The sequence below is a fragment of the Hemitrygon akajei genome, chromosome 3 (assembly GCF_048418815.1).
Source record: "Hemitrygon akajei chromosome 3, sHemAka1.3, whole genome shotgun sequence".
Taxonomy (NCBI): Eukaryota; Metazoa; Chordata; class Chondrichthyes; order Myliobatiformes; family Dasyatidae; genus Hemitrygon; species Hemitrygon akajei.
In genome coordinates this window covers 113,888,493-113,913,646 of record NC_133126.1, presented here as the reverse complement: position 1 = coordinate 113,913,646, position 25,154 = coordinate 113,888,493, and the positions used below count along the sequence as shown (strand labels likewise).

Genomic DNA, 25,154 nt, shown 5'->3' with positions numbered 1-25,154 from the left:
AAAAAGGGACCCAAGAAATCTGATGCCAATATGGTAACACTGGAAACATCGAGAGTAGAGGAAACAGTACAACTATAAGCAGAATTTAAGTGATTCAACAACCAATAGATCAAGTTCAAATACTGCAGCTCCATCACATCCAGTTGCAAACATCACAGGCTTTCTGAGGGGCTGAAACAGTTCCCAGGAAGTCCCATTAAACAATGAGTTGAACAGGTGTGTGTGTGTGTGTGTGTTCTCAGCAGAACATGAACAATCACACAGTTCAAAAAGGAGTTTGTCCTGGAACAAACATTTAACTAAAAACATCACGATCAATTGAGGGATCCTGTAAACAAATTGATTGTCGCATTAACTGCAATACAATTGCAACTACATTTCAAAGTCATTGACTGAAGTACTCTAGAACATCCTGGAGTAACAAGAGGTACAAAGTTTTATTTGACTTCTGTCTTGGCCTACCTCTGTGCCCCCACCAACACAGCTGACAAGTCTTCAGTCATTCTGATGCACTACATAATGTGTAGAAATAGCCAAATGCACAAGGCACTTTAGCAACCTCATTCTGACTCACGCGCTGAAGCTCTGTAACAAACTACACGGTAAGCTGAATTGTTCCAGGACTATGGTATCTGATAATAGGGATGTGCACTGTGCCCCCATGTGCACTAAGCGCAAGACAGCAAAAAATCTGTTGAACTAAATACCTCTCCATCAGCCCGATCCCAATCAGAAAAAAATGTCAACAATGCCATCAAACTCACCAATTACTTTCTCATTACTACAGCACAGTCTCAATATAACTCGCCTCACTTTATCTCATCACTAACGAGAAAATCTGCAGATGCTAGAAATCACACAAAATGCTGGAGGAGCTCAGCAGGTCAGGCAGCATCTATGGATAGAATACAGTCGACATTTCAGGCTGAAACCCTTTGGCAGGACTGAAGAAAAATAGCTGGAGTATATTTAAAAGGTGGGGGAGGGGGAGCACCAGAGGGAGGCAATGGGCGGACAAGGTGAGAGGGGGAAAAAGGAGATGGGGAATGGTGAAGGAGCTAGGTGGGGAGGGAAGAAGTTTGAGAAATCAATGTTCATGCCATCAGATTGGAGGCTACCCAGATGGAATATAATGTGTTGTTCCTCCAACCCAAGTATGGCCTTATCCCAGCAATGGAGGCCATGGATTGACATATCGTAAGGGAAATGGGAAGTGGAATTAAAATGGGCAGCCACTGGTGGACAGAGCGTAGCTGCTAGGCAAAGCGGTCTCTCAATCTACGTCAGGTCTCACCAATATACAGGAGGCCGTACCAAGGACACTGGGCACAGTATATGACCCCAGACTCACAGGTGAAGTGGTGCCCATTATCGTCCTTTGATGCTCCTCCCACCTTTTTTTTTCTCTTCCATGGCCTTCTGCTCTCTCCAATTGGACTCCCCCTCTCAGCCCTGTATCTCATTCACCAATCAACTTCTCAGTCTTTACTTTATCTCTCCCCCTCCCAGTTTCACCTATCACCTTGCACTTCTCTCTCCCCTTCCCCCACCTTTTAAATCTACTCCTCAGCTTTTTCTCCGACTCCTGCTGAAGGGTCTCAGCCCGAAACATGGACTGTACTCTTTTCCATAGACACTGCCTGTGCCTGCTGAGTTTCTCCAGCATTTGTGTGTCACTTGACCTCATTTTTGCATGTACATCAAATACACTATTTCCACAAGATTGCACTTCATTGCAATTACATAGGATAAAATCTATAGCCCCTTGTTGTATTCTTCAGTTTGATTGACATTACTTCAGCAGAGTTATTTGGTACCATTGTGACAGAGATCAAGATTCCAGACTGGTTATTTTATCACTGAATACATCAAACATGGACAGGCGTATTTGCACTGCTAATGATCATGTGAAGTGTTTGAGTACCCACAGTCAACCCCTGAAGTATTATTTCTGAGTGTCTGGGGATGTTGGCCTCAGAAGCTTTTAAATTATTGATTTGAACCGCTTTGTCTGTGTCTGATGCTCGAGAGTTAAATGGTGCTCCAGTCATACCTAAACCAAAAATATTGAAGTAAACCATGTAATTTCAGTTACTGAAACACTATTTAAACACCAGCTGATAACTTTGTGCTTAAAAGTACAAAAATCTGATGTCACTTGGAGGTCAGAGAGATTCAACCAAGCGAGCCTCCCATCATCTGGCCTCTGTGTCTGCATGTCAATCTAAAGCTCCAGTCTCCATGTGGCTCGAAGCCCCAAATTATAGACTTCCCTCCTAACATAGGAATTAAAGTAATCTGCACTGTCAAAGATGCACTCTACGTACAGCACAGAACCATCCTTTCTTGTCTAACTATAGGCATGAATTCCATATTCATGTCTCCTTCACATGCTCTGTGTACCTGGTAGGTGACAGTAACAATCACTTGTGGGGAACAATCTTCAGCGGTGAGGAAATAAGTGGAAAAAAATTGAGGAACAGGATCAATCTGCACTTGAAGTAGGGACTGCCCTGGAATGGTCAGCATAGCTTTAAGAGATATTCTATCTCAGCCTTTTTTCAAAGAGGTAAAAAGATTGAAACAATAAGACTGATGTGGTCCTCAGCAGGGCTTTTGACAAGGCCTTGTGTTTAAAAGTGGTCAGAGGTTAGAGGCCCTGGGATCCACAACAATTGGTACTATTATCTTGAGATACAGCAAGGAATAGGCCATCCAGCCCTACGGACCGCACTGCTAGTAACTCCCAATTTAACAGCAGCATAATCACAGGACAACTTACAATGACCAATTAATCTACTAACTGGTATGTCTTTGGACTGTGGGAGGAAACCAGAGTACCTGGAGGAAACTCACACATTCCAAGAGGAAGATGCCCAAACTCCTTAAAGACGATGCCGGGATTGAATTCTGATGCCCCGAACTGTAATAGCATCATGCTAACCGCTACACTACCATAGCGCCAGTAATGATCAGTGTGGCTTTAAGAGGTTATCCTTTTGATAGTGGGGAGTGCAGGTTAGCAACAGAATAATATTGATCAGTTGGCAATATGGGCAGAGATATAGAAGATGGAAACTAATCCTGAAAAAAAATGTGAATTGTGACATCTTTAGAGAACTAATGAGGCCAGGATTAATGTTACAACCCTAGGAAGTACCGAAAAAGAGGGAGCTGGGTATATACACTCCGTGTCCACTTTATAAGGTGCATCTGTACACCTGCTCAGTATTGCAAATACAGTGGATTCTGGCTAATTGGGACACATCAAGGCCAATACATTTGGCCCAACTGAGCAACTGTCCTAATTAGCTGAAAATTTATGAAAATAGTTTAAAAGCTATTAAAAAATAAACAGTTTAACTGAGTAACAAATGATGTATTTAAATGAAATACAGAACAAAGTAGAGTACTACTACCTCTACAGTACTATAAAACTGTATTAGTTCCTAATAGTTATCAGAAGAATCTATACAGTGTACACTGGAGCGTGCTATTGACTGACTGTAAATGAATAAAATCAGCACAGACACCTAGTGCAGACAATCATACGATGCTTTTGACAATTGTCCCACCAAATCTCTTTTTGTTGTGAAATTCAAGATGATTATCGAATCTTCATATTCTTCATATTCCTAAATTGAAGTAGGGAAATCATTTTGCTTTCACTCTGTTTCTGGCATCTCCAAGCCTGAATGCTTGAAAACGCAGTGAACAAAACAGTTCTGAATTGCCTCACTGCTATCAGTGACAAGAATCACTGCTTTTTGAACACAAGCATATGCAAATGACAATATTTAAAAATTGTTTGCTCTAAGCACAGATAGAGTCTGAACAGCCACACAAGTGCACGCTTCTGATGTTAGTTAGAAACTGTTTGGCAACAGTCTACTGTCCCATATAAACAAAGGGAATTCCAGGTATTTTCTTGATTTAATTTTGTTGGTGTTTTTTTTAAAAAAAAGTGGTGCCCTAAAAAAGCGGCTGCCCGATTAACTAATTGCCCAGTTAACCAGAATCCACTGCATCTAATCAATCACGTGGCAGCACCTAAATGCATAAAAGCAGGCAGACATTGTCAAAAGGTTCAGTTGTTTAAAGCAACATCAGAATGGGGAATAGATGTGATCTCAATGACTTTGACTGTGGAATAATTGTTAGTGCCAGATAGGTGGTTTGAGTATCTCAAAAACTGATCGCTTGTGTTTTTCACACTTAGTCTAGAAATCTAGAGTTTACAGACATTGACACAAAAAAACAGTACTGTGGCCAAAAATGCCTTGTTAATCAAAATCACGTTTATTATAACTGGCATGTGTCGTGAAATTTATTAACTTAGCAGCAGCAGTCGTTCAATGCAATATATAATATAGAAGAAAAAGTAAAAATAAATAAATTAATTGCAGTGTGTGTATATTGAATAGATTAAAACCGTGCAAAAACAGAAATAATATATTAAAAAAGTGAGGTAATGTTCACCATTCAGCAATCTGATGGCAGAGGAGAAGAAGCTGTTCCTGAATCGCTGAGTGTGTGCCTTCAGGCTTCTGTACATCCTCCCCGACGGTAACAATGTTAATGAGAGAGGTCAAGGAGAATGGCAAGACTGGTTCAAAATGACAGGAAGGTGATAATGACTCAAATAACCATGTGTACCAACAGTGGCGTGCAGAGGAGCATCTCTGAATGCACAACGCGTTGAACCTTTAAGTGTAGTGGTCGCCAACCTTCTTAAGCCCGAGATCCCCTACCTCAATACTTTCACTTGCCTTAGTGAAAGGCAAGATCAACCTACTAAAAACAGCTCAGATTGTACTTCCGGCTTGAGGCCCTTTATTTGGGCTGATTGTATTTGAATTACATAAAATGTTTTTGTCAAACTTTCAAATTAATTTAACCAAGAAAACACTGTAACTAGCATATCAAACAGGCCATAGCAGCATCGAGCTCATCCAATAACGCCTTGAATAAGCGGTGCTGAAGCGCTTTTGCTCGAATCAAGTTTATCAGTTTGACCACCAGTGTGATTACATGAGAAAAGTCCACGACTTTCCCAGCCAAGGCCTGCTGATGAATCACACAGTGATAATCCAGGAAGTCGGGAAAAATCAGGGTCATTACGACACATGGCTATAAAAACCAACGCGTACACCGCGCATTGCTGGGGCCCCAGCAGTAGTAATTGCCACCAGTTTATGAATGGGGATGTCATTTTCACAGACTTTTTTTTTAAACTCATTGTAAATATTCTCACCTCTTGTTCTCTCCTTTAAGTGCAAAGCAGTGAGGAAGTCCTCCTTTTTTTAATAAAATCCTGGAAAGCCATTCTGAGAAATACAAGCTGAGCTGTTTGCATTACATCCAGGGATTTATCGAACTACCGCGAAAAATATTCACAGAGTGACAGGTCCTTTAACACTTGTTGATCCACGTCCTCTGAGCAGCATGTTTGCTGGGCCTTCAACATCGATTTCAGCTCAACTTTCCTGATAATGGTAAACTTACTGAGACAGAGGTACACAAGCTAATGACACCACTGTTTTTGTTTCCCATTTCTTGTACATTTAGGGAATGTTGGAATTTAAAGGGGGAGAAGGGTTGTAATGTGAGCATTATAAAGATAAGTTAATACCAATTAGGATCATGGTAATATAGCAATACTCCTGCTACGGAAACTGTTCGTAAAGAGAGTTTGTTTCCAGGGTTGTGGGGTTTTCCTTCCGGTCTTTTCAGCCCGGTGCACATTAGTGAAAACCTCTGTATGTGAATACCGTTTTACCGTCCTCGATAAAGTTGTTCCTTTTGGGCATGAAGTTGTCGAGTGTTCCTTTTTCAAAGTAGAGGTTACTACATATTTGCATCAAAAGGTTTATCAGGCATAACGTATTGTGTATTTCTTTTTCTTTTTTTTTCAGGATCTACTGGGAAAGTCTCAAAGATTGACCGTCGATCACGATTGACTGATTGGCGACCACTATTTAAGTAGATGGGCCACAGCAGCAGAAAAGCACGGACACACACTCAGCGGCCACTTTATTAAGTAAAACAGCCACCCTAATAAAATGGCCACAGAGTGCATGTCCAAGGATCTTTAGGAACAGCAGTACAGAGTACAGATAAACAAGGTGATCAACTTGCATATGGAATACTTGCTTTCAATAGCCAGGATATCGAACAACAGATGGACCACTATTCATAATAAAACACGAATTACACCGCAGCTGGGGTACAGCATGCAGTTCTGAGCACCATGCAACAAATACTGCAGAGATTGCAGAGGAGATTCACCACTATGTTGTACAAGATGGAATATTTTAGCTAATTTTAACTGGAAAGACTGCTTGTGTTTTCTTTGAAGAGAAAACAGAGTGGTGACCTGATGAGGTATACTAAATTATAAGGGACATAGATTGGGCAGTGAGAAACAATTCCACTTCCAAGTTCAAAATGCAAAATAAATCTATTATCAGAGCACATATACACCACCATATAAAACACCAAGATTCATTAGCAGAAGTGTCCATGACCGGAGGGCACAGGTTGCAAAGAAGGGGTAAGGGATCCCATGTGGAGTACTGGGAAACAAGATGACAATAGAGATCCCTGATAGTCAGCATACATAGGGTGGTCTGAAGGGCCTGTTTCCATCCTGCATGGCTCTAACTATTGAAACGGTGTACAATGGAAGAGGGGAAACAATGGGGGAAAACAAGTGCAACTATGAAAAAAGCCTATCAAAGCAGATTTAATAAGTTGCAGAAAGAAAAAAGGAAAACACTGATGAAGAATTTACAGGGATCTGGAAAAAAGGGTGTACTCTGCAAATGGTTTGATTTACCGTAGATTCCGGATTTTAAGCCGCTACTTTTTTCCCACATTTTGAACAGCTTTGAACTTTGCGGCCTTTAAAACGGAGCGGCTAATACATGATTTTTTTTCATGCCGCCTCGTAAACATTTTGCCTCATAACAGTAGACCAATAAAATTGATGAGTAGTTCACAGAGGTCCAATGAAATTGTACGATAAATCAAGCGCACTTTCACAATTAAATTATTGTAAATCAGTCATTTGTACTCACCCTCATCAACATGGAAAACACTCGAAGAAAAGCATTGTGCTGCCTTTATGGCAGTTATTTAGTTTATAATATTTTCGCTTAGTAATTCATTTGTTAGTTAAAGTTACAACTGTTTTAACTATATTTGTTTTCTGTACTACATCGCGGGATGCTATGACGTCACACCCGGTTTCGCCGCGTCTTGTGGGATACCGGTTTGCGATAAACGGGAAGGAGGGGGTCGAGCGGCGGAGCGAAAACGCTGCTTTTAAGTTAAAGGCGATCAATAACTTTTCCTGGTAGGCTGCAGTATATATATTTTTTACCAGTCGTTAGGAGATATTGGAATGTTGTTCAGTAAAGAAGTATACGCAACGTATATTTAAAAGTAGCCGCGTTACGGGCACGGTTCGAAAAAAAGCATTTGCAATATGTATTTGTTTTTGTTACCATATGGATTTAATTAAAAGTTAAAAAATCCTCACGTGTAATATCTTTCTGTGTAAATATCTCATATTACAACATGGGACACCTGCGGCCAAAAATCCGGTGCGGCCTTTACAAGTAAAAAATTGATTTTATTTCTAAAATTAGAGCCAGCGGCTTTTAATCAGGTGCGCTCTGTAGTCCGGAATCTACGGTAATCCCTTGAATGACAGGAATGCATGTCCACATTATGGGTGCGTTTTCCATCCTAAGTTACTCCACAGTTTACCTCTTGCAGAAACCCCCATTCATGCCTTTTTTTAAAATCCTAGTCTGAATACTCCTAACATATTCCTTAGCTTCCATCTTCCCTATACACAAAACAATTTCAGATCCCCTGCTGCCTGCGTTCTCACCCACGGAGCTCCAGTATTCAGTGACAGCTTTAAGCAAAATCTTCAAACGCCAATGTCCAGAAATCCCCCCAAAACACAAAGTTTTCTGTAAAGATGCACTTAAAATGTGCCTCGCTGTATCACTAACTAAACTTCATCTGGTAACTTTCCTGCAGAGTGCCCTGGGACACTTTATAATATTAAAAGGTAGGCTATAAACACAAGTTGTTTTGGTTGTTGTAATTTTTTCAGAGTATGATATAAATGGTGTCTTTGTGTTGTGTGATTCAAGAGTACCAATAAAACTAAAACTACTGGCACCATGTAGAATACTCCCCAGCACATAAATAGGAGGATTCAGAAGTCTCAAGCCGAGAATGCCATTCAGAAAGATCATGAAAGATTCCTTCCTTCGATGCCACTTTCTAGCATTGCCTTCATGTGTCTTGATTCTCTTCAAACCCAGAAAAGGCTCAATATTTCTGTTCCAAATGAATGCAGTGCCAGGGTAAAGAATTCCAAAGATTCCCTACCCTAAGTCAAGAACCACCTCATCTCATACCTACCAAAAAAAAATGGATCTGGACTCAACTGGCGAAAAAAATCCTCTAAAATTATTACGGGGTTTGTCAGGCTAGATGTAAAGTTACACACACAAAATGGTGGAGGAACTCAGCAGGTCAGGCAGTATCCATAGAAATGAATAAAAAGTTAACTTTACAGGCCGAGACCCTTCTTCAGATATATATGGTGGCTGGTTAACTGGCTACTGCAAGTTGCTGTGAGCATTTGACATTGGCAGAAGGGGTGGTGTGGGGAAATGATGAGTGTAGAGGGGTGACATTTTGAGCCGAATGGCTCATCTCCTTGGTCACCAGAATGCAGGGTGATCTTGAAAGGGTAATTCACTTTTGATGGCTCAGAGAATGCACACAGTATACAACCCGAAATCCTTACTCTTCAATGAAACCCTGCCACTAACTCTCAGGGACAAATGATTGATTGTAACCAATTCTTCATTCAGTTATTAGCATTGCAAATCATGAAATCTTCCCCCAATGTTCTGGGATTCCTCAAAGGACAAATGAGCTGAAGTGGCCACAAACTGCACTGTAACCGAAGCATTCTCAAATCCTACAATTCAGCAATGAATGACTTGCTCCCTACTTCCCAAAACTTCTCAAGTACCTCCAATACACGCCAGGAAATGCACTGGGATAATCTACACTTCTTTGAATGTGCACAGTTGCTCCAGCAAAATAGGTCACAATTACCCACCATCTCTACACAGCAAGATCCAAAGACGGAAGCTGACCAGATACAAAAAATGGGACAATTAACATTTGAAATAAGTATATCACTGGGAAATAAGTTCCAATTTGGGAATTAGTGGTGTAGTTTGAAGGGAAAAACACAGGTTGCATTAAATAAATAGGTCCGCAATAGGGTAGGGGAACAAAAGAACATACATAGAAACAGAAATCTACGGCACATTACAGGCTCTTCAGCCCACAAAGCTCTGCTGACCATGTAACCTACTCAAAAAACTGCCTAGAATTTCCCTGCCACATAGCCCTCGATTTTTCTAAGTTCCACGTACCTATCTAAGAGACTCTTAAAAGACCCTATTGCATCCACCTCTACCACAGTCGCTGGCAGTACATTCCACACACCCACCACTCTGTGAAAAGCTTATCTCTGACATCCCCCTCGTATCTACTTCCAAACACCTTAAAACTATGACCCCCTTGCGTTAGCCATTTCAACCCTGGAAAAAAAGCCTCTGGCTAACCTAAATTGATGAGGTTAATAAAGCCAAAAATCAAGTAAACCATGAACAGTAGTTAAGCATCTTCCAAAACTTGTGATGCATTATAAAGTGTTCTGGTCTGCTTGTGACATCAAATTATGGGGGACTGATGAAGATCCAAAAGATTATAACATAAATTAAGATTAAATAGTCCAGAGCACTTTTTTTTTGAAGTAACCAGAGATTTATTAATACTTATTAAATGTTTGATGCGGAAACATTTTCTGCCTCACCACCTTTGGGAGGCAATATGAGAGATCACTTATAAATCCAATGGGAAAGTCAGAAGGAGCTTCATTACTCAGTGTGGTTAGAAAGTGGAATCTGCTGTTAAATAGTGTGGATGAGATAAATTGAACAGAAGCATTCAAGGAAAAGTTAAATAAGCATGCACGAGCGGTGAAGATGTAGGTTATGGTGTTAAAATAGGATGAAAAAGGTTGGGAAATTTTCATGAAGAATATCAACAGCAAGCCAAGAAGGGCCACTTGGACCAAGTAGTTACCAACATCTGCAGCAGATTCCAATAGGCTTCCGAGCCAATGGGCAGACCTCCTTCTGCCACGGATTCCTCCAATTTCATTGCAATTTTTATGGAATTCAGGGCCTCGTGACTCCAACAAAGCCACTGATTTAAAGATTTCTATGAAGGTGTGTTATTGCTTGTGAAGAAAAATGTTACTGAAAAGGAAGCAACCAAACAAGTCACATCGTGTCTGATCAAAAGGTTTAGAGCTATGACAGAGCGTTCTCCCCCCACGCTAGCACTCTGCACAGGCAGACAACCGTGCAGTACTGGAATTTGGTGCTCCAGACTGCAGCTGTCTCACATGTCAAGGCTCATCTGTTTATGAGGATCAAATCTATCTGCCAAGTCTCTTCTTGTTGTCAGCTGCAGCCCATGCTCTCAAAATGGAATCCAAACATCCAGTTTAAAGCTCAAGGCTATATAATTCCTCCCATAATCTTTGAACACAGATAAAGCTGTGTTCTTCTAAAGCTGAAATTTTCTCTTCACATTATATAATCTTTAAATGTGGTGTAATCATCCTATCAATCTCATTTTACTTGTAACCCATCCAATCTTCCCTTTGCAACTACCACCCACTGCCCTGATCTCTTCTTGGAAGTATTCATTACATAACTGGACAGCTAACCATAGATTGAGATTGCAATCATAACAGCGACTTCAACTCCACAGCAGTTTAGACCAAAATGGGTAATGGAGGTGGGTAGGGTACTGCTGTTGCTAAACTTTGAGCAGAAAGTGAAAATTCCATGTCAGATAAGGAGCAAATCCATAAGCTGCAATGACAATAATACTTAACTCCAACTCTAATTAACCCTTCCCTTTAACAGGGACAATGTAATTGGACACAGACAAACAACCTGATGTGCAAAGGAGGAGGAGCTAAAGACAGTACCAGTGAGTGACTTCTCCTAGTCCATCTGCAAAACAGTTTAAATTCTTCTCTGTAATTTCCTTTTCAAGGTGGTTGGGGGCCTGATGGAGTCCATAATCTACAGCGGCACTCAAACTGTGGTTCTTCACAGCTCTCTGATCAGCCTGGAAGATGTGCACATTCGGGGCGTGGCCTTGTGCAGCTCTATTGACAATCCAATTCCTCGCCGACTGAAGTGCTGTGGAAAATCGGAATATCGAGACAAAGGGCGTAGCAGTCAGAGGCCTCTGCGCTCGAGCGATTGCTCTCTCTCACAATGGTAGGAAAGAGTTTGTTGCCAGAGAAACTCAAATAAGTGACGCTGTAGTGTGTAACATTGAAACAGCAAGCTGTTGGCAGGAGTGAGTGCACGTGCATGAAGACAGACACACACACATAGTGGCACGTCAACACGCTGGAGGAACTCAGCAGGTCGGGCAGCATCTGTGGAAATGAGCAGTCAACGTTTCGGGCCAAGAACCTTCGTCAGGACTGAAGAGGGAGGGGCAGGGGCCCTATAAAGAAGGAGGGGGAAGGCATGTCAAACTGCTGAGATGGACTGTAGCTTTTCTTGGTCTCTAGATGACGGTCTCTTTGGGGGCTTTGCTATTGCTTGCATGCCAGGTGGTGGGAGGGATGAAAGCTGGGGTTTTAAAGTTTTCCTGTCATTCATTCTTTGAGGTGTTTTTTCCCCCGTTTCACAGATGTCTGCAGAGAGTAAGAATTTCAGGTTGTATACTCTATACATTCTCTGATATTAAGTTAAACCATTGAACTTAGCCAAGACGTAATTTATATGAAACAGTAAAATTAAAAGGCTAATACATTTCTATGCAATATTCGCACGTCTCTACCTTGTCTATGATTTAGAGAAGCCAATGCCTATATGATAGCCAGCTAAGAGAATCTTGCAGAGTAATGTCCATATTGTACCCCAGCTTAATAGGAAATGTCCCATGCTAACCTGATCCCAGTAGGAACTGTTATGCTTCATGCAATAAACAAAACATTTAATGAACAGAAACTGTAGACTTCAGTAAACTTGCTCCATGGCGAACAAAAATTATGTACCCTGATTAATACTCAACATAATTAAAAATAATTTCTCACAGGATTTATTTTCTATCTTGGCTCATCCTCCCAACACTTTCAGGTTGACTAGAAAGCTGGATGCAGGAAACCCAATGTCAGGCACACTGGTGTACAGCATTCCAGAAAAAGGAATTTTAAAGAATGATAGCACTGCCCCATCTCCCCTCATATATAACATGTTTTTAAACAACAAAATTAAAACCTATTACTGAAAAGATCCTGCTCACATCACCTGATGTGGCTATACCCCAAAGGATCATGTTGTTTATGCTCTCCAAAGACTCACTGGCCTCATTGTATATTATTTTGTTTTGATTTCAGATTAACAGTCGTGCTGTTTGAGTAAAGCAATAAGAGAATTCTAAATACTTTTGAGAACAAAAGATCTAAAAATATCTGTCCCCCAAGAGGGTGAACCCTCGCAAGGCAACTGGCCATGATGGAATACCTGGCAGGACTCTGAAAACCTGTGCCAACCAACTGATGGGAGTGTTCAAAAACATTTTGAATATCTCATTTTTACTGTTGGAAGTTCCCACCTGAATTAAAAGGTCAATTATACCAGTGCCCAAGAAAAGCAGGGTGAGCTGCCTTAACAACTATCGTGAAGTGCTTTGAGAGGTTGGTTATGGCTAGAATCAACCCAAGAACTTGGTTGCACTGCAGTTTCCCTTTCACTACAATAGATCTATCACAGATGTGAACTCGCAAGCTCTCCATGCAATCTTGGATCACCTGGACAACACAAATATGCATGCCAGGATGCTGTTTATTGACTACAGCTCAGCATTCAACACTATCAATTCTACAATTCTGATTGTAAGGCTCCAGATCCCGAGCCTCTGCAACTGGATCCTCGACTTCTTAAGCGGAAGACCACAATAGGTGTGGATTGGAAATAACATCTCCACTTTACTGACAATCAACACTGACCCACCTCAGGGATGTGTGCTCAACCCTCTGCTCTACTCTCTCCATCTATGACGGTGGCTAGGCACAGCTCAAATGGCATCTATAAATCTGCTGATGATACAACCACAGATGGTGAATAGAGGGCATACAAGAGCAAGATATACCAGCTAGTTGAGTGGTGCCACAGCAACAAAGTTGCACTCAACATCAGTAAGACCAAAAAATTGATTGTAGACTTCAGAAAGGGTAAGATGAGGGAATATACACCAGTCCTCATAGAGGAATCAGAAGTGGAGAGAGTGAACAATTTCAAGTTCCTGGATGTCAATATCTCCAATGACCTAATCTGGACCCAACATATTGATGCAGCTATAAAGAAAGCACTACAGTGGCTATAGTTCATTTGGAGTTTGAGGAAATTTGTTATGTCACCAACAACACTGACAAATTTCTATAGATGTACTGTGGAGAGCATTCTATCTGGTTGCAACACTGTCTGGTATGTGGGGGAGGGAGCTACTGCACAAGATCAAAGTAAGCTGCAGAGAGTTATAAAACTTGCAAGCTCCATCATGGACACTAGCCTCCGTAGTATCCAGGTCATCTTAAAGGAGCTGTGCCTCAGAAAGGCAGCGTCCATCATTAAAGACCTCCACCACCCAGGACATGCCCTCTTCTCATCAGGAAGAAGGTATAGGAGCCTGAAGACACACATTCAACGATTCTGAAGTAGCTTCTTCCCCTCTGCCATCCAGCTTCTGAATGGATAGTTGACCCATGAACATTACCTCACTACTTTTTATTTCCTATTTTTTCACTACTTATTTAACTATTTAATATATATATTTTACTGTAATTTAGTTTTTTTCCTCTTATGTACTGCATTGTGCTGTTGCTGCAAAGTTAACTAATTTCATGACATATGCCAGTGATATTAAACCCAATTCAGATTCTGAAAAGGGGGCAGCAATAACCCACAACCTTTCACCAATTCATGTACCGGTAATTGTTCTCAAAAAATTTCATTAGTAATCTGCACAAAGTAGCCTCATACAAAATGATGGCAGTTTGCAACTTATTAAGTGTTTCTTTATTACTTCTCACCTGAAAAGGAACAAAAAAGTGTGCCAGGGAACTTCTGCAAGAATTCCACACAGAGTCAGCTGCTAAGAATTGTGGAAAAGCAAAATTAAAGAAAAAGTTAACAAAAGATAAGGTGGCTTTTGAAGCCGCAAAAGCAATTTACAAGAACAATTCAACAGATGAGAGAACAACAACACACACAAAATGCTGGTGGAACATAGCAGGCCAGGCAGCATCTATTGGGAGAAGCACTGTCAACGTTTCGGGACGAGACCCTTCATCAGGATTAACCGAAAGGAAAGATAGTAAGAGATTTGAAAGTAGTGGAGGGGAGGGGGAAATGCGAAATGATAGGAGAAGACCAGAGAGAGTGGGGTGAAGCTAAGAGCTGGAAAGGTGATTGGTGAAAGTGATACCCAGCTGGAGAAGGGAAAGGATCATGGGACAGAAGGCCTCAGGAGAAAGGGGGGGGGGGGGGGAAGCACCAGAGGGAGATGGAGAACAGGCAAACAACTGAATATGTCAGGGATGGGGTAAGAAGGGGAGGAGGGGCATTAATGGAAGTTAGAGAAGTCAATGTTCATGCCATCAGGTTGGAGGCTACCCAGCCGGTATATAAGGTGTTGTTCCTCCAATCTGAGTTTGGATTCATTTTGACAGTAGAGGAGGCCATGGATAGACATATCAGAATGGGAATGGGACCTGGAATTAAAATGTGTGGCCACTGGGAGGTCCTGCTTTTTCTGGCGGACCGAGCGTAGGTGTTCAGCTAAATGGTCTCCCAGTCTGCGTCGGGTCTCACCAATATATAAAAGGCAACACCGGGAGCACCGGACGCAATATACCACACCAGCCGACTCACAGGTGAAGTGTCGCCTCAGAGCAGATGAGGGAGTTCAGTTATGTGGGAACACTGGATAAACTGGGATTATTCTTCTTAAAGGTGGTTGCAAAGACAGGTATTTAAAAACATCACTGGCAGTACAGAGAGAAAAACTCCCATTGCCAGAGGGGTCAAGGAGAAACAGACTGACAAAAGAACTAAAAGAGAAATGAGGAAAAATATTTTCACACAGCAAGTGAGTGGTCAGAGTTTCAAGGTTGGTCCAAGTATCATTCAGATACTTACTGCAGCATCAATTTGAAGGGAAAGGACTAGCAGGACTGCAGGGAATAGAACTAGCTGGACTATCCTTACAAAGCTAGTACAGACTCAACAGGCTGAGGGGCCTTCTTTTGCATTGTAACCATTCAACCAAGATCATCCCTATTTGACAATTACATCCCATACTCAAGGGGTCTCATATGAGACTGTTCTGCACATACTTAGTGGAAGCCTAAATTCTTGATTACTTCTACAAAATTTGCTTCAATACATCTCTTCAAAGAACAAAGTACTATGGATTCCAGTTAATTGGACCATTGGTTAATCAGGGCAGTCGCTTATTTGGGACAGCACTTTAAAAAACAGGAAATAGCCAGGATTGGCTTCATTATTTGAGACACGATGCTACTTAATTGGGGCAGGACACTGTTGAACTATTTTTAACTAGCGTCAAACATGTGCACTTGTGTGGCCGTAAAACACTGCACTGTGCTTAAAGCTAACAGTTTTTAAATAGCATCAGCTGCATGCATTTGTGTTCAAAAAGCAGTGATTTTTGTTGGCAAGAAATAAGACAATTCAGAACTGCTTTGCTCACTGCGTTTTCAACCATCCAGGCTTGGGAATGCCAGAAATGGCCAGGAGTGAAAATGAAACTATTTCACTACTTCAACAAGTTAGAAACTATGAAGATTTAGAAGGTATTGACAATCAACTTGAATGTTACAATGACAATTCTCTGAATCAAAGAACTGTAGTGGCACTGATAGTGTACTAATTTGTCCTGTGCTTTATTGAAATACATAATTTGTTGCTTAATTAAACAGTAGTTTTTTTTTAAATACCTTTTTAAGTATTTCTATGAAACTTCAGCTAACTGAGGTAGCCACTTAATTGGGCCAAAATTTAGTAGTGCCGATGTGTCCTAATTAACTGGAATCTACTGTGTTGTCAGAGCAGAAACCACAGCGTCCCACACAACCACACATATGCATGCAAACTCATTTACATACACTACTCACAGGTGACATGGAGTGGGGGGGGGTTGGAGGATAAGAATTCAAACAGGTTAACTGGGTCACATTTCATTATGAGATTAGCATCTCTAACAGAGCAGAACTCCCTTGGTGTCAGCCTAATTATGACTCATGTTTAAAACCCTGGTACATTCAATCCAACAGTTTAATGAATCAAAGGCCAACTGGCCTAGAAGGATACTTCTTCACTCACACTCACACATGGTAGCATAGTGGTTAGCACAACGCTTTACAGACAGGTAACCCCAGGTTCAATTTCCAGTGCTGCCTGTAAGGAGTTCGTACGTTCCTCCCATGACCACATGGGTTTCCTCCAGATGCTCTGGTGTCCTCCCACAGTCCAAAGATTAATTGGTCCCATGATAATGCTAGGGTTAAATAGGGAATTGTTGGGCATATCCATTAATAGGTGACATAATACACACGCAGCAAAACACTGAGAAAAGCTAAACTGCTGACAAACAGAACTGTTAGATTTCTTAATTTATTTACACACTTCAGCTGTACATAACAACTAATGACCAAAAAGAGCATCTCAGAATAACAGGATTTCTCAACATAACCTCAGAGGAAGTAATCCCAAACTGCACAAGGTGGGTGTTGCAGTGTGGTCATCTATGGGATCACCTTGTATGAATTCATTTGCTACTATAACACACTGCATTACACTTACATATCCTCGCAGCAAATAACAGAGACCCTTCCTTCAAGAGGTAGAAGAAAGCAATGTCAGAAAACAAGGCTTGAAAGATTTTATTCTTTCAAAGAATGGGCTAATTCATAGAAAACTATTATTTTGTCCAAGAAGATACTGAATTGTAACTGATTAAAAAGAACTGCTAATGTAAAATAAAGACATGCCAGTGTTTAACGTTAGAAAGACACTTGAAAGAAAGGAGGAGGGAAACTGCCAGGTATGGAGAAATGAGCCCTAGCAAGGGATCTCTTTCCAGCCAGATACAAAGACGCCCCTTTAGAACTGAGATGATGAGGGAATTCTTCAGCCAGCAGCTGGTAAATCTGTGCAATTCACCGCCACACAGGGCTGAAGAGGCCAAGTAATTTGGTGTATTTAAGGCAGAAATCGATGGGTTCTTCATTGATACATGGGTTAAGAGAGAAGACAAGAGAATGTGGTAGGGTAAATAAAAGTCACAAATGAATGATGGAGTAGGCTTGATGACCTAATTCTATTCCCTTACCTTACTAACCAAGGCTGATATTCTAAATTAGAATACCAATTTGCCCAATTACAAAGCATTGGCACCAATCTACAGGTGTAAATCACAGTTTATGAACCTTACAAAACAGTAGCACTGCCTCGGCCTGAAAGCAGCCTCAAAGGGCCTTGCACAAACTACTACAATTTTGCAATTAACTTGCTGCTAACAGGATATAGTCTGGACTCATGTTATCAGACAATTCTCCGCTTTCAACGCTGTCTGAAAACTAACTGCTGCAAGAAAGCACTAACTTTTCGTCTGTAGAAGTTCCTGGCTCAACATGTATTAGCAGGTTCCCAAAAGCCACTTTCAAGTTGAAGAGAAAAGGAAGTAGCTCACTCGGAGTAGAGAAAAATGGCTCTGCAGTTAAGGAAACAAAAGCAACCAGGACAAAGTCCAAAGTTGGGTGGGGAGTGGGGGTGGGGAGGTTCTGTTGAGCAGACTTCCAATGGCTCTCCAGGTGAATAACTAGCATTTGTCCTGACCTGTGCTTCCTACTCTTAAAAGCTTTCCACTTATGCAAGAGGCAGTGGAAACTGAAGGAGGAAGCCACACAAGTACAGAACAGAACAAAGAACTGTCAGTTCCTGTTATTGCAAAGCAACAAACCCATTAGGTGCAGCAGAGAAACTAATCACAGCAAAGTAAATATACCACCTTCGCAAGCCAGGTAAGTGAAGCTTGTTCTGTCGTTGATGCCGATAGTGATTCCGGTTCAATTTAAATTACCCTAAACTCTGCTCCTGCAGATAATTATTGCATTTGTGGTAAGCACTACTTTTACTGAACCTCAGTCAAAACAGCAACATCCTCTATACCAGTTCAGTGCCATCACCCACTCCAATTCAATTCCCTCAATTCATATCAGCCAGTTCATTTCCATTCATGAGTTCCATGATGACTACTACATTTACATAAATCGCAGAAACAGACTGCACATCATGCCAGTTTACGGACTTGATCAAATTGGCTATAAGAACTTAGTCCCACATAACTTTACAAGACTTGTGGAGAGGCTAAAGGATTTAAGGTTTATAGAGCTAGCACAGCTCTAAAATAGTATCCATTGTCAATGGAAGCAGCCTTTCATGACCACCTAAAGCACTCTGGAGCCATTGAGTGCTTTTAAACTGGAGTCATTTCAGGACTATAGGAAGTGCAGTAATTAAGAAACAATGTAGAGCACATTCATGCTTGCTCACTGGTAGTGTTGAGAGACTGGAGGCAATCTTAAAGACACACTCCTTTGCTTCACCCTGTGTAATAATGAGGTAATTCTAATGACATGCCTGCCCTAATCAACGGGGAATGCTTTCTCTTTTTATGCACTGCAACATTCAACCTTATCCCTGCCTGTATGCTACATACCACAACACTAGTTCATACAGCGATATATTCCTCAAACCCAAATCCAGGTCTAATGAGAGATGGCAAGCTGCAGAATAATGAGCACAGAACTGTCATACGCAACTGGATTTTTACTCAAAAGGTTCCAGGGAATAATGTTTAATAAAGACTAACTGGATAGCTCTAAAAACAGTACAGATACAATGGGATACCATTCTGCACTCAGATTCAAAGTTGCTCTAGTTTTTAAACCATGCCCACCCCTGACCAAAATGCACCCAAGTCATTGAACCAGATCATGCCCCTTTGGTTTCCAAGGATGGACATCACAGACTCGTTTAAAGTTCAAAGTAAATTTGTTACCAAAGTACGTATATGTCACCATATACTACCGTGAGATTTATTTTCTTGCAGACATTTACAGTAAATGAAAAGAAACAATAGAATCAAAGAATAAATTGCATACAACACAGACAACCAATGTGCAAAAGACAACAAATTGTGCAAGTACAAAAAGGAAAAAGAAACAAAATAATAATAATAAGTAATAAATATTGAGAACGTGAGTTACAGAATTCTTGAAAATTAGTCCATAGCGTGTTGGCACGTGGCCAAGTGGCTAAGGCGTTGGTCTAGTGATCTGAAGGTCGCTCATTCGAGCCTCAGCTGAGGCAGCGTGTTGTATCCTTGAGCAAGGCACTTACTCTGCGACGACACAGGTGCCAAGCTGTATCGGCCTAGTGCCCTTCCCTTGGATAACACTGGTGGCGTGGAGAGGGGAGACTTGTAGCATGGGCAACTGCTGGTCTTCCATACAACCTCGTCCAGGCCTCAGTCAACATTGAAATCGATGGACAGCCAAAGGAGAGAAGATTGTGTGTGGAATCAGTTCAATGTTGGGGTAAGTGAAATTATCCACACGGATTCAGGACCCTGATTGTTGAGAGGGAATAACTGCTCCTGAATCACAGGAACTTGGTGCTGTGGGACCTGAAGCTCCCATACCCCCTTCCTAATGGCAGCAGTGAGAAGAGAGCATGGTCTGGGCAGTGGGGGTCCTTGATGATAGATGCTGCTTTCCTGCGACAGCACTCCATGTCGAACTGCTCAATGGTGGGGAGGGCTTTGCCTGTGATGGACACGGCCATATGCACTACATTTTGTAGGCTTTTGCATTCAAGGACATTGATGTTTCCATACCAGGCCGTGAAGCAACCAGTCAGTACATTGTCCACCACATATCTACAGAAGTTTGTCAAAGTTTTAGATGACATAATAAATCATCTCAAATTCCTAAGCAGAGGCACTGCCATGCCTTCTTTGTAATTGCACTTATTTATAGGCTGCAACCATGACCGATACTCTGAAATGATAACACAGAAGAATTTGTAGTTGCTGACCAGCTCCACCACTGAAGACCTGAAGAGGACTGGCTCGTGGATCTCTGGTTTCCTCCTCCTGTAGTCAACATCAGCTCTTTGGTTTTGCTGTCATCTAGTGAGACTTTATTGCTGTGGAACCATTCAGCCAGATTTTTAATCTTTCACTTATATAAAGGCGGAGCAAAGTTAAGATGGCGCTAAATGGTGATTCCTTTGCTTGCACCTTTGGAAACAGCTCCATTTCCATCTTTAATATTTTTATTTTTCCCTTTCAGGGTTCTTTTGAAGACCCTGACCTGAAGTTACACGCTGACTTTGGTTCTTTGAGGGAATGGGTCCCCTTCTCGGGGTTTCAGTTCTGGACGTTGTTCAGCCTGAAAGTTTGGCTCAAATTCCAAAGCCTAAGATCTCGGGGCTCTGGAGACGTGGATCGGGGGTCAGCGTCACGGCAGGAAAACTGTGTGTTGTCAGGGGATTCAGGATATCCGCTGTGGGCCCAAAGACCCGGGATCTTTGCGGTCTTCAAGCCCAGAGCTCAAAAAAAGTGAATTAACAAACTTTTAACATCATATCCAAGCAAGTTGCTTGTTATGTCTCCCCAATTGCTGGGAAAATAGAGACATCTTTCTCCCTTATTAGGGAGAGAGAGCTTGTGGGATGTTGAGTGCCAGATGAAACATGAAGTGTTTGGGGTAATGGTCCTTCAATACCAGCTCCATAGCCAAGAAAGCTCAGCAGTGTCTCTACTTTCTGTGAAGGCTGAGAAAAGTCCATCTCCCACCCCCCATCCTCACCACATTCTATAGAAGATGTATCGAGAGCATCCTGAGCAGCTGTATCACTGCCTGGTTCGGGATTTGCACCGTCTTGGATCGCAAGACCCTGCAGCGGATAGTGAGGTCAGCTGAGATGATCATCGGGGTCTCTCTTCCCGCCATTAGACATTTACACCACACGCTACACCTGCAAAGCTAACAGTATTGTGAAGGACCCCACACACCCCTCACACAAACTCTTCTCCCTCCTGCCATCTGGCAAAAGGTACCGAAGCATTCGGGCTCTCACAACCAGACTGTGCAACAGTTTCTTCCCCCAAGCCATCAGACTCCTCAATACTCAGAGTCTAGATTGACATCTATATCATTTATTATTATATTGAAATCTGTCCTCTACTGTGCCTATTGCCTTGTTTATTAATTATTGTACTGCCCTGCACTGTTTTGTGCCCTTTATGTAGTCCTGTGCAGCTCTGTGGTCTAGTGCAGTTTTTATGTTGTTTTACGTAGTCTAGTGTTGCCTTGTGCTGTCTCACATAGTCTAGTGTAGTTTTGTGTTGTTTCATGTAGCACCAGGGTCCTGGAGGAAAGTTGTTTCGTTTTTACTGTGTACTGTACCGGCAGTCTATGGTCAAAATGACAATAAACTTGACTTGACTTGAACTACAAGCAAGTCTGTGACTTTGCTGATGCTTTGCTCGTGCTCAGTGTGGCACCAATGCTTGCTGGTGGGGGAGGGGGATTGGTGCTCACTGCCACTTACGTGCGGGAGGGAGGAGAGCTGGGGGAAAGGACTTTGGGGTTCCTATGTTTATCTGTCGTTCTTTCTTTGCGGCACTTCTCTGTCTTCTTGGATGTTTGCGAAGAAAAAACATTTAAGGATGTACATTGTATACATGCCTCTGACACTAAACTGGACCTTTGATATGCTGATTCGTCACCATCTTTGATTCAGCCAACAACAGTGGTATCGTCAGCAAACTTAAATATGGGGGTTGGAGCTGCGCTTAGTCTCACAGTTACAAGTATAAAATGAGTCGAGCAGGTGGCTAAGCACACAGCTTTGTGGCTCACCTGTGCTGATGGTGATCGTGGAGATGTTGTTGCCAATCCCGCCGCTGGCTCTATGTTCCCATGACAGCGTGGGTTTCCTTTGGGGGCTCCAGTTTCCTCATACATTCCAAAGCCGTACTGTTTGGCAGGTTAATTGCTCATTGTAAATCGTCCCATGACTAGGCTAGGATTACACTGTGCAGCTCAGCTCAAAGGGTCAGAAAGCCTACTCCACGCTGTATGTCAATTAATAAATCCAAACCAACTGGGGTCTGCAAGTGAGGCCTGGGTGTCAGAATGGATTGATTACTTTTGAGGGGATGATTGTGTTGAATGCAGAACATCTTCACTGACCAGAGCTCCAAGGTTGAGTGAAGAGCCAATAAAACGGAATCTGCTGTGATGGGAGACAGATCCAAGTCAAACCTCAGGAAGGAGTTGATATGTTTCATCACTAACCTCTCAAAGCACTTCATCACAGTGGATGTAAGTGCCACTGGACGATAGTCATTGAGGTAGGTTACCACATTCTTTTTGGCTAACAGTATGATTGAAGCCTGCTTGAATCAGGTGGGTACCTCTGACTACTGAAGCAAGGGGTTCAAGGTATCAATGAAGATGCCAGTCAGTTGATTCGCATGAGTCTTCAGTACTCAGCTAAGTTTACTGTCTGGGCCAGATGCTTTCTGGGGTTTCACACTCCTGAAGGATGCTGTCGGGGCTGAACTCAGAGACTGAAATTACAGGTTCGTCAGGGACTTTGGGAGTTTGTAAGTCAAAGCACGCATAAGAGGTATCAAGCTCATCTGCGAGCAAAAATGTCGTCACAAATTATTTTGGTTTCACTTTGTAAGAGGTGGCAGCATCCAAGCCCTGCAACAACTGTGCAACATCCATCTGTGATTCAAGTTTGGTCCAGAATTGCCATTTCTCACGTAAGACAGCATTTCAAAGGTTGTACCTGGACCTCTTACATTTTACTTGGTCGCCAGATCTTAACACCACTGGTCTGGTTGTCAGCAGATTACGGACTAAAAGAGCTGATGTGAGATGTTATAATTCATTATTATCCAGGATACAGATGCATTCTGATATATGTCTATAGGCCAACCTGAATGGCAATTGTTTCACCACAGATGCTGCTTGATCTGCAGAATATTTCCAGCATTTTTTTATTATTATTCCAAATTTCGGCATCTATATTTTGCTTTTGTAACAGACCAAAGATTGAGCCTTACAATCAATTACTGCAGAAGTGGTGCTCTCTCCAACTAGGCTACCTCTTACACTCAACATTACTAATTCACAAATAAGAGTCTCCAAAAACTGTTTAATGCACAACAGCAGACTAGCACACAAATGTAGAAGATATTCAAATGATGAAAATAAAAATATCATCTTGGTTGAGACCACACTACTTACCTCTGAAACAGAAGATCTTGGCTCAAGACTGCTGGACTGAAAGCATTAATTTTATTGACACACTGTGGTATTGAAACAATGCTACAATGGTAGTGATTCATTTCACAGTGCAATATTAAACTGCTCAGTCAACTGGATATTCAAGGTTCCATAACACACGATAAAGCAGCATGCACTATCATAACTGGCCATCATCGACCATTCAACTAACAGCAACAAAATACAAAACATTACTCCCCTTGTTGTTTGTGAGTTATCGCATTAACAATAACTTTCCATTCATAACAATAAGATCCTATTTAAGCAGTTATTTCTGTATAAATGCAGGATCGTTCTTTTATTTAATGCATCCAGGCGTGTCTTGATGAAAGCAAATCATCCTGATTTCATTGCAATTGGGAAACACACACACTTCAGTCCCATTGTTCTTATATCCTTGTACTTTGAAGAGCAGACCCATGGAACTTTGAGAAACTAAAACGAGTGAGTACAAGTTCAAGCTTGCGTGCTGAATTGGAATCCTTCACCACTAGCTATGACCAAACACAAAACCTTTGCTCAACTCCATGACTGAATACAGTGCTATAAATACAATTACATGCCCAATATAAACCTCGCTGCTTTACCGTGTACATTCTACCTGTAACTAAAATAAGGGCATAGAGTCATGCTGAAGGACAGCATTTTTTATGTTTCCTGATCCGAAACCCTCACTCACCATTAGTGACCTGCTTCAGCTTTCCAACAAAATAATTTCTTGACAAAATCTTCATTTGCTCAAATTACAGAAATCTCTCAACATCACCCATCACATAATGACACAAAACATTTCCAATGTTGTAAAATCAAGAAACGTCACAGATTCCCTCCCCCAACCACGTAATCGCTGCTGCCCTTGTAGTAGTTGCACCCCCACTCCAATTCCCCTGCTGTTGGATGTCCATTCCCCCTCCACATCCTTGCCCTCAGTCACCCTTGACCCTCCACCTCCTTAAGTCACCTGTACCCCTTTCTTTTCGGACAGCCATGGTCCCTCCCTCACCCTTGGCCACCAGTAAACTATCATCCTCCTCCACATTAAGGCACCCATAACCACTCCTCCTCCTCCCCCATCTTTGGACACCCACACACCCCTCCTTCCCACCCTCGTGCACCCGTGCCCACCCCTCCTCCTCGGCCATGTGTACCCTTCCCTCTTTCTTTTTAAACACCTGCTCTCCCACCTCCTCCATACTCACCCCCACCTCATCCACCCTTGGGAGACTGTACCACCTCTTCGGCCACTTCAGGCACCCACACCCCCTCTTCCTCTGCCCTCAGGCACCCATGCCCCCTCCTCCACCATCCTCAGTGTCTGCACCCCTTCCTCCGATCCTCAGGCAAACTAACCTGCAGCCCTCACTCTTTCTTTTCGGACACCTGCTCCCCCATTTCCTCCACCCGAGGGAACCCGCGGCCCCTCCTCCACTCAGGTGATCCCCTTCCTCTTCCTTTTTGGACACTATCCCCCCCCCCCTCCTCCGTTCTCGGCTCCCTCACCCCCTCCTCTTTGACCACCTGTATCCTCTTCGGACACCTGTGCCTCCCCTCC

The 25,154-nt window shown here is 42.2% G+C and overlaps 1 protein-coding gene across 1 annotated transcript in view; it reads right to left on the bottom strand.

Annotated features, from left to right (window-relative positions):
• LOC140725316 (serine/threonine-protein kinase PAK 2-like) overlaps positions 1 to 25,154 on the bottom strand; it is a 90,986-nt gene that overhangs the window by 65,286 nt on the left and 546 nt on the right. The gene's annotated exons all lie outside the window — the stretch shown is intronic.